Here is a 1594-nt window from a genome sequence, read left to right as displayed (position 1 = left end):
TCCGCCGAATCCGGACCAGCAACTGTTCAGTTTCCAAGGCCCGACGTACCCAACCCTTAGAGCCAATCCTTATCCCGAAGTTACGGATCCATTTTGCCGACTTCCCTTATCTACATTGTTCTATCAACTAGAGGCTGTTCACCTTGGAGACCTGCTGCGGTTATGAGTACGACCAGATGTGAAAACAAGGAAGGCACAAGTACCTTCCATTCTTCCGTTGGATTTTCAAGGGTCGTCAAGAGCGCACCGGATCCAGCATGAGGCGCTGAACTCTTCCAAACACCATACCCTAGCTCCGGATAAACCGATTTCAGGGTAAGTTCGTGGTTTGTTAAAAAGAAAAGAGAACTCTTCCCAGGGCTCCTGCCGACGTCTCCAACTTCACTTACGTTGCCGTGTTGATTCCACCTTCTGGTTCCGGAATATTAACCGGATTCCCTTTCGATAGGAGGCACGAAAAATCGTGCAACTTTCATACGGAGCTTCCCTATCTCTTAGGATCGACTAACCCATGGCCAACTGCTGTTCCCATGGAACCTTTCCCCACTTCAGTCTTCAAAGTTCTCATTTGAATATTTGCTACTTCCACCAAGATCTGCACTAGAGGCTGTTCGACCCAGGCTCACGCCCAAGGCTTCGTCACCAACCTCCACGCCTGCCTACTCGTCTGGGCTTCTCAATTATTACATAACCCAGACGGTGAGGTATGGGTAGTACGCTTAAGCGCCATCCATTTTCAGGGCTAGTTCATTCGGCAGGTGAGTTGTTACACACTCCTTAGCGGATTCCGACTTCCATGGCCACCGTCCTGCTGTCTAGATGAACTAACACCTTTTGCTGGTGTCTGATGAGCGTACATTCCGGCACCTTAACCTCACGTTCGGTTCATCCCGCATCGCCAGTTCTGCTTACCAAAAATGGCCCACTAGAAACTCTCATTCGATGGCCCACGTCCAATTAAGCGACAAGGGCGTCTTACATATTTAAAGTTTGAGAATAGGTTGAGGAAATTCCTTCCCCAAGACCTCTAATCATTCGCTTTACCTCATAAAACTGATCTGAGTTTCTGCTATCCTGAGGGAAACTTCGGCAGGAACCAGCTACTAGATGGTTCGATTAGTCTTTCGCCCCTATACCCAAATTTGAAGATCGATTTGCACGTCAGAATCTCTACGAGCCTCCACCAGAGTTTCCTCTGGCTTCACCCTATTCAGGCATAGTTCACCATCTTTCGGGTCCCAACAGCTATGCTCTTACTCAAACCTTTCCAGTAAAAACCTTCCAGGTCGGTCGGTGGTGCGCGCCACAAAAAGGACGGTCCCACCTGCATTCACTTTCATTTCGCGGATGGGTTTTCATCACCCAAACACTCGCATAGATGCTAGACTCCTTGGTCCGTGTTTCAAGACGGGTCATTGAAAACCATTATGTCAGCATCCTTGACTTTAAAAAAGCCGCAGTCCTCAGTCCCCAGTGGATGTATTACAATCTAGGCTATAAACCCTCTTCGAGCAGAACCCGAAAAGGTACCTTCCTAAATTCTTTTCCACCCCCGGAAACTGATGCTGACCTACCACAGGTTCAGAGTGCATTG

The sequence above is a fragment of the Schizosaccharomyces cryophilus genome (assembly GCF_000004155.1).
Source record: "Schizosaccharomyces cryophilus OY26 unplaced genomic scaffold supercont4.7, whole genome shotgun sequence".
NCBI lineage: Eukaryota > Fungi > Ascomycota > Schizosaccharomycetes > Schizosaccharomycetales > Schizosaccharomycetaceae > Schizosaccharomyces > Schizosaccharomyces cryophilus.
The sequence above is the reverse complement of the archived record's forward strand: the minus strand, read 5'-3'. Positions refer to the sequence as shown.